Source organism: Martes martes (assembly GCF_963455335.1).
Source record: "Martes martes genome assembly, chromosome: 12".
NCBI lineage: Eukaryota > Metazoa > Chordata > Mammalia > Carnivora > Mustelidae > Martes > Martes martes.
In genome coordinates, this window is record NC_137900.1 from 13,603,177 (window position 1) to 13,616,144 (window position 12,968).

Below are 12,968 nucleotides of genomic sequence, written 5' to 3' on the forward strand. Positions count from 1 at the left end.
ATGATAGTCCTTTCTGGCCTGCCAGGTCCCTGTGGATAGGACTGCTGCCAATCTAATATTTCTGCTGTTGTATGTTATAGACCTCTTGGCCCAAGCTGCTTTCAGGATTTTCTCTTTGTCATTAAGACTCGTAAGTATTACTATTAGGTGATGCGGTGTGGACCTATTTTTATTATTTTTGAGGGAGGTTCTCTGTGCCTCCTGGATTTTGTTGCGTGTTCCCTTTGCCAAATTAAGGAAATCTCCTGGTATAATTTGTTCTAATACATCTTCTGCCCCTCTCTCTCTTTCTTATTCTTCTGGAATCCCAATTATTCTAATATTGTTTCATCTTATGGTATTACTTATCTTTCGAATTCTCTCCTCGTGGTCCAGTATCTTTCTTTTTCTCAGCTTCTTTATTCTCAATTATTTGGTCTTCTATATCACTAATTCTCTCTTCTGCCTCATGTGTCCTAGCAGTAAGAGCCTCCATTTTTAATTGTACCTCATTAATAGATTTTTTTATTTCAACTTGGTTAGATTTTAGTTCTTTTTTTTCTCCAGAAAGGGATTTTATTTGTCCAGAAAGGGATTGTCTAGTATCTTCCATGCTTTTTTTGAGCCCAGCTGGCACCTTGATAATTGTCATTCTAAACTCTAGTTCTGACATCTTACTAATCTCTGTATTGATTAGGTCCCTAGCCATTGGTACTACCTCTTGTTCTTCTTTTGAGGTGAGTCTTTCCTCCTTGTCATTTTATCCAGATAAGAATAGATGAATGAGAGAACAAAATACTAAAAGGGTAGCAATGACCCCAGAAAAATATACACTAACCAAATTGGAAACCCGGGGGGTTGGAGATAGATATCTGTCTATCTATCTATATGTATCTGTATGTGTATACATCTGTATAAATATACATTTATACATATATCTCTATCTATCTATCTATATATCTCTATCTATCTATCTATATAGATAGAGATAGATATGACTGGTGAATAGAACAGAGCCACAAACTTGATTTTGGTGTATTTTTGTCTATTAGAAGAAACTGTCTCCCAAAATTTTTAAAGAAATTAAAACATATATATACACAAAAATAAGGGTAAACACAATAAAGAGATGGAATATGACTGTAAAGATGAAAATTTTAAAAGATTCTAAAAAAGGAATTGATAAGATAAGAAGTTGGTTGAAAAAAGAGAAAAGAAAAAGAGGAAAGAATGTGATAAGGCTGGAGACTAGAACAAAGCCATGTGCTAGATTTAGGGTATATTTTGATTTGTTAGAAGAAAGTGTATCCCAGAATTTTAAGAAAGAAAAACATATATATATATATATATATATATATACACACACACACACACATACATACACACACACACACAAAATAAGATTAAATAAAATGAAAGGATAGAATATGACTATAACAATGAAAATTAAGATTTTTTTAAAAAGTATTGATAAGATAAAATAGTTTAAAAGCGTTAAAATAGGAAAGAGGAAAAATTTTTAAAATTGAATAAGAAAGAAAATTTTAAAAAGTTAATTTTGAAAGACTTAAGAATCATGGGAAAAAAGCCATGAATACTATGTGTTGCATTCCCCTAGCTCTGGAGGTCTGCAGTTCTCGTTGATTGGTGATCTTGATCTTGGTGGATGTTCTTGCTGATCTTCTGGGGGAGGGGCCTGTTGCAGTGATTCTCAAATGTCTTTGCCCGAGGCGGAATTGTACTGCCCTTGCCAGGGGCCAGGTTAAGTAATCTGCTTGGGTTCATGCTCGGGAGCTTTTGTTCCCTCAACGCTTTCCGTAGAGCTTTGGAGGACTGGAATGAAGATGGTGGCCTCCCAATCTCTGGCCCAAGGAGCCAAGAGTTCAGGGCCCCATTCCTCAGTGCACCCTCAGAGAAAAGCAGTGAATCCCTCCCGTCTCCCTGGTCTCTGGCCACAATCCAAGCTTACCCAGCCTGTGACTCAGCGTTTCTCTCTCTCTGGCGCATGGCTCTGTTTGGAGTCTCCAAACCCAGCAGATTCCTGCCGTGCACTTCTGTGCCACTTGTCCGAGGAAGGTGAGTCTCCCCGGATCTGCCAGTTGTGGGGTCCCTACTTGAAGCGCAGTGGCCCGACTCTGCCTCAGATCATGGTTTAAGGTAACCCCGAGCTGAGAGCACACTACTCAGCTCCGTCTCTGTAACCAGCTTCCTCACTCTGATACCTGGGAGCTCTGTCACACTCAGAAACCCCTGGTCTTTTTGTGACCCTGTGGGTCCTGTGACCACAGTGTCCCCGCAAGGGCTCCACCCCCCTGCTTAGCCTCTGGAGCGACGTCCCTCAGTGGAGCTGACTTCTAAAAGTTCCAATTTTGTGCTTCTCTGCTCTAGGACTTGTGGGGAGCCAGCCTTTCCCACCCCACCTACCCCCACAGTCTACCTTCCCAATATTGCCTCAGATTCACTTCTCTGCACATCCTACCTTCCAGAAAGTGGTCAATTTTCTGTTCCTAGAATTGCTGATCTTCTCTTTGATCTCCTGTTGAGTTTGTAGGTGTTCAGAATGGTTTGATAAGTACCTAGCTGAACTCCTGGGACCCAAGGATATTTCAGTCTCCTATTCCTCTGCCATCTTGCTCCTTCCCCCCTTTTTAAAGATTTTATTTATTTATTTGAGAGAGAGAGTGTGTGTGCAGAAGTGGGGGAAGGCGCAGAGGGAGAGGGAGAAGCAGATTCCCTACTAAGCAGGGAGCCTCATTCAGGGCTCTGTCCCTGGACCCCGAAGTCATGGCCTAAGCCAAAGTCAGACGCTTAACTGATTGAGCCACCCAGGTGTCCCTGAAGCTTCTAAGAGCTAACCTAAAGAAACAATGTCCTCAGTACCCACCATTTCAGGGATGTTGCAGTGTATCTAAGTGCAAAGCACAGCTTTTAATATCACACATTCTCATTGTATTTTATCCCAGGACTTCTCACCATCAAGGCAGGATGCTTATAGATCATTTTAATTGCCAATTTAAGTGCATTCTGAGTTCACTGATAAACCATACAAGAGAAATGTTGCTTTTCAAATACTGAAGGTATCTCCTTTTTAATTCTTTGTTTGCATTTACTTCTTTTGGATTAGTTTTTATTGAAAAGAGTTACATTTATTGTGGTGAGTATTTCATGATGTTTATAATTGTAGAATGACTTATATTGTATGCCTGAGAGTAATATGTCAGCTACACTCCAATTAAAAAGGAAAAAAAAGAAAAGAGAAGTATAGTTAGCCTGAAAAAGGTATGTGAAATATTCTTTCCAAAAAGGCTTCTTCAAAACAAGCAAACAAACTCTTAGAAATTAGTATAAAAAAGACAAATATTCTTCCAATATTAAAAGAAAGGAAATTTGAAAGTCAAGGTTTTACTCTATTAAATTAACTTCTAAAAATATGATGGATTAAACTCCCAGACTCTTGGACGGGGTTACCATAACATCTATGATGAAATCAGAAATTTTTATAAAGGGAAAAATAGTCCTGGTTCCAACTCGGTAGCTCTCTTTGACTTTCTAGCTAACATAGAGAAGTAAATATGACTGATTTCTCTGAGGAATCTGTTGTCTCAAGTCAGCTAAGAAGCACATCAATCAATTATTCTTGTATGTTTTAAAAAACATGTGCTTTAAACCCACTTTTTAAGGAAATATATTGAGACATCTGGATTCCTTCGCCTTTAGATTTGGCAACTATTTTGGTCTCTTTTCACTTGAAAAACTATTCATCTGATCATAATGTCTCAGTACTTTTGAGTGTTTACAATTAAAATAATTGACACCAATTGCACCCCTTTCTGACAGGGATGGGAGCCACCCAGATGGCCACCCCCAAGTCAGGCAGGTCACCTTGCCTCTGCCTTTGTGTTGTGTTGCAGCTGGGCGAGCTCAGTAGTGTCTATTTCCAAGGAATGGTCATCCTAATCCATCTATGCTAAAAGCATCGATTAGATCTTCCTTCTCTAAGAAGGTTGCCTTTCAGGTACAGGAGTGAGAAGATAAGTGGTTATAGGCATAAAGGTCAACAAATCTGTTTTTAAAACAGGACTGACAACCAGCTGCAAGCAGTAAGTTCAACCTACACGTGTGTACTCTAAAATCAGTTCTGACTCATTCGTTCTGTCTGCTTGGCACCCCTGTTTACAGGACGCCTTGAGCCTGCTTCTGGAGCAATGGTTTTGGTAAATAGCTTACCGTTTTCGACAGGGTGGATGAAAAAGGACGGCCTGATCCTCGTTGATAAAATGTGTACCGTACTAAAGGCATATTTTGTAAAGTCTTGAGCAATTATTTAATGTGTGTGTGTGTGTGTGTGTGTGTGTGTGTGTGTATGCGTGCGCGCGCGTGAGCTCACTTTCTGTGCTAGGTAATGATTCATGTTCTGAGGGTGTGTTTTTCTCTCTTAAAGAGCTGGCAGCCAGCCGCCCTCTCAGAAATGGGAAATTTCTTGAGCTAATTTGGACATGCAGGCTACGTTTTTTAACACCACAAAGCTGTAACTCTTTGTCCAGACAGCGCCGCCAATTATCTGTGCATATCCCTATTCAGGAGAGACTTAAAAAACCAAAGACACAAAAAAGCTGGATCTTTTTGCCTGTTTTGCATACAAACATTCAGGGTGATTGTATTTTAACATCTACTTCTGAAGCAGAAAGGAGTTATTTAAAGGGATGACCTGATTCTCTTAGTAAAGAAAATACAGCTATCATCCATTTTCTGAAAATTTGCCCTTGGGTTCAAGTGCAGGCTGGAAGGTGAGAACTTTTGGTTTAAACCCAGTGTAATAAGGTTTCTGCCAAAGAATCCATTCTTTCTATATCTTAGTTTTTCCAATCTGTCCAACAGGCATTTACTTCCTGCCTTACAGGAAAATAAAGCCTCGGTAATTGGTTTGGAGATACACACCCAGACACATGCATTTGTGCTGTTCAAGGGGCTAAGCTCTGGGGCACCATGTTGCTGTGGACCCTTTTCTTCGCCACCAATGTCCTTATTCCCTTGTGGTCCCCACACTTCTTACTGGCCCAAAAAAGATCCTGTCTCTGTGGTGAGCATCCAGGGGAAAATTGTATGGCACATCCAACTGATTTCACCAGGAAACAGGCAAAAATGAAGGCAGGTTTTGTGAAAGTTTCGTTCTGTATTTTCTGCACTACGAGAAGGCAGAATTTTCTCCGAGGGAAGAAAGATGCAGGATTGAGCCTAGAGTGACCTGTTAGAAGAATCTCAAATAGAAGAGGTAGAGAGGTGTTAGCATTCACTCTTCTGAGGGTCTTTAAAGCAGTCAGGCAAATAAAACAAGGAAAAAATGTGGCTCCCAAATAGAGGCTTGAGGATTGGTCTTGTCACTTTTTTAGAGGTCCTTTTAATTTACAGCATGCTGGCACGAGGTATTCGGTCTGCCACCAATTAACTTGGAGTGTCAACCTACATGCCAAGCTGTGTAGCATGTGTTGGGAACTCAAAAGTGTATAAGAAACAATTTTTGTTCTCAAGGTCTTCTTAACCTCCCCGGGGGAGAAATACATACAAATAATTACAATACTATGTGATAAGTGCTAGACTAGCAGCAAAAAAACAAAAAACAAAAAGCAGAAAACAAGCCCTGTGTGCTATGATTACAAATTTTGCCTGAGGTGGTTGGCACTGGAGAAATAATACCTGCACTTGACCTTGAAGACCGAGCAGGAGTGAGGCAGGGGAGGCCATTCTAGGCAGAGGGGAGAGAGCATGGACCAAAGCCTGAAAGAGAGGCTGTCAGTGGAGGATGAGGAGTATTTTAGAGAGGACAGAGTAACTTTTGAGGTTCAGACAGCCCCCGGTTTCTAACCCTGCTCGGTCTGTGGCTGTTAATTGGATGTGTGATTTGGGGCACGTTACTTAGCCTCTGTGAGCCTCACTTTCTAAATCTGTAATGTGGTGGCATGATGATCTCTCCTCTGGCAGGGCTGTTGTGAGAATTAGAACAACCAATCCAAAGGGCTTGGAACAGTGTGAGGACAGAGTAAATATGCAGTAAATGGTCACTGTTATCCTGTCTTCTTGAACAGGCTGCCATTGTGGCTTTGGACCTACAGATCATTCAGAATGTCATGATCTGATCCTGGGAGGGGTTTCTCAATATCAACCATCTGTAAAATGGAAGGAGCACCTACTTTCAGAGTTGTTTTGAGATTAGAGCTAATGTTAAACATAGGCACAATTAGGGGCCTTGATTCTGAAGCTGGGTGTATATAGAAGTGTACCTTCTGCTAAAGCAGAGGCTAAATCAGAAAATCACATTTGAAAGTATGGTATCTCTCCCCCCAAGGGTGATGTGTCACATTAATGAATGTGTTTTGGTGTGAGTTGGTATAAATAGTCACCCAAGCATGTTTGTTTTTCCACTTCTGTGTCCTGTGCCAAGCACCGTACTGGGCACCCAGGAGATGTTTAAAGAAATACTTGCCACGTGAATAAATGTGTAACTCTCTAGCTGGTTTGGTCAAACACATTTTTTTGTTTTTAAAGAAGGGAAACAATTTTAGATCCTGAAATTGCTTTTTTAAAAAAACCAAGTTCCTAAACCATTTGAACAATTGAACATGTACAGATTCATGTGGTATCAGCTTGTGGGGAGGATCATGCTGTTCTAAAAGCTTTGTTTGCTGGGAGGATGCATTGGTCCAACCAGTCATTATAATTGCAAACAGTTATTATGTCTATGATTATTATTATGGCATTTCTAATAAGTATTATTGTAGAGGTCAGCCTAATGTTATGTCAATAAACCAGGACTAGAATATCTTACATGTTCACTTCATACTTTTTCTTCCTGAACTATATTTAGATACTAGAAATGGTAGAAACTCCAGTATTTTTTATTTTCCCAAAGAAACCTCTTTACCTTTTACCCCTGCCCAATTGTATCATGCCTCTGAGAGGTCACATTGCCACTGTTTTTCCAGTTTTAATTATGCATAATAATAAGGAAAATAGTTACGTGTAGGCTGGTTCAAGCTTGTGAAAGTTGCACTCACTCTCTGACTGCAAAATGCTGGATGTCAGAGAGAAAAATCAGCCTGGATGCACTTGTACCTTCTTATCACATAATGCAGCCACAACCTCAGAGTAAACGTGCTCTCTCCCGTCTGCTTCCAAGCAGAACCGGACCCAAGGTATGCCACACAAAATCACTGCTTTCTTATTTTTGAAGTAGGGCAGGAAGAGAATTCACAACTTGGCTTGAGAATGTATCTGTTCTTCCTTTTTAAAAAAGATTATTTATTTATTTGAGAGAGAAAGAGAGAGAGTGGGAGAAAGAGAGAGAATGAGCAGGGGGAGGGACTGAGGGAGAGGGAGAAGCAGGCTCTGTGCTAAGCAAGGAGCCTGATGTGGGATTCTATCCCAGGACCCTGGGATCAGGGGCTGAGCCGAAGGCAGATGCTTAACCAACTGAGCCACCCAGGTGTCCCAAAAATGCATCTGTTTTTTAAGAACTTATTTTCTGGTTCACATTTTTTTTGAGAGATTTTATTTATTTATTTGAGAAAGAGAGAGAGTGTACATGAGTGGGAGTGGAAGGGCAGAGGGAGAGGGAGAAGCAGACTCCCTGCTGAGCAGGGAGCCCAACATTGGGCTCAATCCCAGGACCCTGAGATCATGACCAGAGCCAAAGGCAGACGTTTAACCAACTGAGCCACCTGCATGCCCCTCTGGTTCACATTTTAAGTAAAAATTTCTAATATGACACATTTAATTTAGTTCCTCTTATTTGTTTCTCAGGAGAAAAGGAAAGAAAATATACCCAACCAACACTCTTTTTGTTCTTACCAGTTATTTGGTCTAGATTTAGAATCCTTTAGTTAATGGAGACTTTGAAAACCCATTCCTTTATAGATTTGAAAACTAGGGAGGTTAGGGGGGAATTGACCCACTAAATTGAGTTTTGGTTTTTTTAAAAAAAAGTTTTTATTTATTTATTTGACAGAGAGAGACACAATGAGAGAGGGAACACAAGCAGGGGGAGAGGCAGGCAGAGGGAGAAGCAGGCTTCCCACAGAACAGGGAGCCTCATGTGGGGCGCAATCCCAGGACCCCGGGATCATGACCTGAGCTGAAGGCAGACGCTTAACGACTGAGCCACCCAGGCACCCCACTAAATTGAGTTTTAAGAGGCCCTTGGCTTATTCTCAAACTTGTACCTTCTTTTATTGAGACCTTTGATATTTTAGGTGCTGCCTTTCAGGTTCATAGTCATCACTGTTCCAAGCTGACATGCTCACTCATGCATTTCACCATTGTCATTGATTCACTGAGCACCTACAATTAGGTTGAACATATAAAAGTACTATTTTTGTGGATTTAAAAAAAAGGACAACTCAATGTTCAATCTCATAAATATTTATTGAGGACCTACCACGTGAGAAACGATTAAGGTTCAGTTTGTAGGGAACCTAATGCAAGAGACTCCAGTAGAATACCAAACAACAGCTTTTAGAGATTCACTCTACCGATTTGGTACAATTGTCTATTTGCAAACAGTGTTTTATATGGCACTTAATTTTTTTGAAAAATTGCCAGGTTTGCCAGTCTTGCAGTTAATTTGCCTGGTCAGCAGAATTGAACAAAATTATTCTTAAGTTTTTCTGGTTATAAAGGAAAAAAGGTGTACATGATTATTGAAAACAAATGGTTGAATAATATGGAAATCTATAAAATAAAAACTGAAAGTTCTTCCCTTACAGCCTGGAGTAAACTGTGCTAACAACTTCTATTTTATTCCAGATCACTCTCTCTCTTTTTTCTCTTTCTTTCTTTATTTTACATATGAAATGAAATCTGTAGCTTTTTTTTATCACTCCGAATGATATCATGACAGTTCTCCATACAGAGCACTTCACTTCTGAAATCAAGACAAGTCATCATGTCTGCTCAATAATCTTTTTAATAGTCACTTCCCACATTTAATTGCTTTTTAATTGAGTACTTTTCAAAATTCATTTTGATTGTGGTGATTGCTCAAAAACATTAAAAGAAGGCTTATAGTCTGCAAACACTTTCATTTAAAACCATCTTTTAAAGGAACATAAGGTACATGCAGCAACCACATGATTTTAGCACAGTGGGTTGAAAACAATACAAAAATAGTCATTCAAATGTCTTATCTCTAACCAACTTAGAATCCTCAAAAAAAAAAAAAAAAAGGAAAGAAAAGAAAAAGAAAGAAAGAAAGAAAAAAAAGCAATAACAACAACACCCAAAACCCAAAACGAAACTAGGCTTCCTTGGGGGGGTGGGGGTAGGGAGCGTGGGGTGGGGGTGGGAGGAGGGGAGGGGAGATGTGCCGGGGAAGACATAAAATGATGTTGGTGTTTTCATTTTTCTTTTATTGAGATATAGCTGATATATAACATTATATTAATTGCTAGTGTGCAACATAATGATTTGGCATTTGTATTGTCTCATCTTAATTTTAGAAATGAAGACAATGAACTTTGAATTTCTACATGGAAGTTCACAGTCTCCAAATTTTTCTTAAACCTCTGCCATCTTACACCACTTACTTGCTGATGAATGTGGGAGATCAAATGAGAAGGTAGTGTACAAATGTTAACAGAATATCTCTGAAATAATGTATTATGCTTAATTTAACCAACTTTTCCCCCTCTGGACATAGTTGTAGCTGAATATAACACGCATATATGGAATAGAATCATATTTTCTGTTAGTAAAAGTTCTGGCTCCTGGGGCAGGCATAAATATGTCAGCATTTTAATAGGTTTCTACAAAAAACATTGACTTCCACGGGTTCCACCAGCTAACCCGCTGGAGAATACTGGCACAGTTGCAAGGATTTTGTGCCACAGTCAAAAGGTTTGCTGTTTCCTCTGAAATGAAGAAAGAGATTGGACTGGGTGATCCTGAAGGGTTTCTTTTCAAGAACATTTAGTTCTTGGGCTTATTTGCAAAGCTTTCAGTATCCCATACCCCAGAGACAGAAAGAGCAAAATCTACCCCTACAAATACCAGTTTACTGAGATACCCAAGTATTGATGCCATTGCTAGTAAGGTGCTTTTTTGGGCATGGGGGACATATCTATTTTGCATCTTCCAAACTACAGATGTATTCCTACTTAAGGGAAAAATAGTGTGCACTTGTTCTTTTCAACTTGAACTACAAAAACATTTACTCCTTTATTTCTTTTATATTGCAAGCTCTACTAGTGAACCTAAAATGTTATGGAATTCGATTTAGTGAAACAATAACACAGATAAGGAGCTATGCATTTTGTACCAGATTTGCACCAAATCGTGCATCTGTACCAAAAATTACAAATTATGAATACTATCTGCCTAGAGAAAGGCAGGCTTTGTTTTCTTGGGGCATGGAACATGAACATGAAAGTCTCAGGAAAATACAGGGTTTTGTTCTTTCTCCACCTCCACATTGTATGTTAAAAGTGAAGTATAAATCATTCAGGACAGATCGATATGTGTGGAAATCTTACTTTCTTATCTATTGAAAATGATCAATGAAAATGCTTTAAAGTTACCTAAGACAAAATGATTTTTTTTAAATGCATAATTTCTTTGGCGGTATAATATTAGGAGCTGGCTGTAGCCCTATTCTGTTTTCCTGTCTTTTGGCTTTTTTTTTTTTTTCCTTTTTTTCTTTTATGTGCCTGGGAGAAGGAGAAGTTAAGAAATCATTACCCTTAACATTGCTAGAGTGGTCAAGTGTTGTCATGTTTTGCAGATAGAAATCTGAGTGGAAGATTCTAGGTGCTCAGCTTGAATTACTCTTAAGTCATTTTATACTGATGAGTGATTTTTATATGGGAGGGCCTCAGACTGCATTATGTCTGCATTTCTACCTCTGGAAAATATTTAGATGATTGCCTGAAATGGTTTAAAAAAAAAAAAAAAGGTCTTTTATTTGTAGATCTGAGAAAATTAAACCAAGACAGGATGATCAGACTATTTCTTTATAAAAGGTATGAGGCACATTCCTTTATTATTAGCACATAGCATTTCTTTGCAAAAAGAATGCCTGTATTTATTGTAGAAAAATCCCAAACCCCAAAATAACCCATAACCAACGGCTAGAGGCACTGGGAAAGATTACCATAATAACATTTTAGAATCTAGTCTTCCAGTCTTCTGAGTCCAAGTGAATGTATGCAGCAGAATGCTTAGAAAGTCAACTAGTGAAGAACCTCCTCTCCTGGGAGGGTTCATTGCCTTTAAGACCTGAAAAGAGAAGTTGCCAGGTCTGAGCTACCTGTGGGCAATTCCTAAACCCATCTACTGTGCTTAGAGGATTAGTTCAGTTTGCGCCTCCCTACTTTATGTCCCAGAAGGTAAAATCAACTGTTCCTTATTGGAGAGAGTAAAAGGAAGAGTGGCTGAGCCCTGAAGCGGAAAGAGGAGGCCGGGAAGTGGCTGTGTGCCCAAGGAAATCAGAAGAGCTCGGGTCTGGTCATCAGGAAGACTGAATTTAGATACTGAGCACTGTGTGACCCTGGTTGCATTGCCAACTTCTCTGGGTACCAGTTTTCCCATTTATGAAATGAAGGGATAGCAGCTAAGGGAGAATGGAATGTGGGAGAGAGACGATAGAAATATCTAAGGTAGGGGTGCCTGGGTGGCTCAGTTGGTAAAGCAGCTGACTCTTGACTTTGGCTCAGGTCATGATCTCAGGGTCCGGAAATTAAGCCCAGTCTCAGGCTCCACGCTCAGCAAGGAGTCTTCTTGAAGAGTCTCCCTCTCCCTCTACTTCTACCCCCATCCCCCTCATGCACACACACTTTCTCTGTCAAATAAATGAATAAATCTTTTTAAAAACTAAGGCGTATTTCCTAGTTAATTGGAAAGATTGGCCTGAGAAAGAACTATATTTCTAAGTTGATGTGGTGGCAGGTAAGTGGGAAGAGATGAGGAAGGAGAATATCTTAATAGAAGGTTTGGATAAAATTTGGATCTCATTTAATGTCTTCATTCAAGATCTAGATCTGGGCTGTCCAATATGGAGGCCTCTAGCCATGTGCAATGACTGAACACACAAAACATGACTAGTCTGAATTGAGATGGGCCGTAAGTGTAAAAGACATGCTGGACTTTGAAAATTTTGTACCAAAAATGTAAAATATACCCTTAACAATTTTAAAATATTGATCCAGTGTTGAAATGATAGTATTTTAGCTATATCATGTTAAAAAAAATACTAAGAAAATTTATTTTACCTGTTTCTTTTAAAAAATTTTTTAATGTGGCAACTGGGAAGTTTTAAATTACATATGGGGCTTGTATTCTATTTCTATTGGACAGTGCTCATCAAAGATGTTAAGCTAATGGAATGCACTTTGGGAAAATGTGCGATCGCTAACCTGTACGTGGATATAGGAGATGTTTCAGTTGTAAGAATGGTCTACTAGAGTGAGTGTCATTAGAAACCTAGATATTTTGGGATGCCTGGGTGGCTAGTCGTTGAAGGGGTTGCCTTTGGTTGGGGTCATGATCCCGATTAAGTCCTGCATCCGGGTCCTTGCTCCTCGGGGAGGCTGCTTCTCTCTCTGCCTGCTCTGCCTGCTGCTTCCCCTGCTTGTGCTCTATCTGACAAATAAATAGATAAATAAATAAAATCTTAAAAAAAGAAAAGAAAAGATACTTCACAGATAAGAGAAAAGCAGGAAAATGGGAATAAGTAAACACTTGAAGGGGAATAATGGTAACAGGTTTACAACTCTGAATGTAAACTCCTGAATAACAAAAAGCATTTGGAGGTAATCTGCAGGGAAACTTGCTGGAACTGCACCCCTTTTGTAGTGACTATTTTATCTGTGCCTTTTGTCGACTCTCTGAAATAGAGTTAGGCAAGAGGATGGGGTGTGAGAGGGGAAGAAATGGGAACTGGTTTACAAAGCAGGTTTATAGACTTCCACGCCGCAGAAAGGAGTTAGTATGTGTCAATAAGT

At 39.5% G+C, this 12,968-nt stretch overlaps 1 long non-coding RNA gene across 4 annotated transcripts in view; it reads left to right on the top strand.

Moving 5' to 3' along the window:
* The window catches only part of LOC308353232, a 69,527-nt gene that overhangs the window by 22,773 nt on the left and 33,786 nt on the right, over nt 1-12,968 (top strand). For 2 of the 4 annotated variants that reach the window (XR_013967767.1, XR_013967768.1), the window contains exon 2: nt 9,471-9,589. This is a non-coding gene — a long non-coding RNA (uncharacterized lncRNA). Of the gene's footprint in view, nt 1-1,799; nt 2,056-9,470; nt 9,590-12,968 lie in introns of those variants that run through there. The other 2 variants (XR_013967769.1, XR_013967770.1) reach the window with 2 other exon arrangements.